Here is a 320-nt window from a genome sequence, read left to right on the forward strand (position 1 = left end):
TTGGGACAAATATAATGTGATTTTACGGTAAACTATGTGAGTGGTGTTCTGTGGGGCAGCGGATTTGGAACAGCGTCCTGGATCACCATGGACAGTCTTTAACTTTAACTTAATGTTGTTCTGGTCGAACAAACTAGTGCTGCAGGCTTATTGGCTCATGTTGACGAGATTAACCCCGTAGGTATCGAAGTTTGGTATCGAACGACAAGATGTTTTTCGATACTCAATGGTAGCAAGGCAATTCGGTCAGTGCCTGAAAAGTATCAAACTCGATACCCAGCCCTTGTGCCAACTTAATTTGTAGCATTTAATTAATTATT

The sequence above is a fragment of the Sinocyclocheilus grahami genome, unplaced genomic scaffold, assembly GCF_001515645.1.
Source record: "Sinocyclocheilus grahami isolate Dianchi unplaced genomic scaffold, SAMN03320097.WGS_v1.1 scaffold1370.1, whole genome shotgun sequence".
Taxonomy (NCBI): domain Eukaryota; kingdom Metazoa; phylum Chordata; class Actinopteri; order Cypriniformes; family Cyprinidae; genus Sinocyclocheilus; species Sinocyclocheilus grahami.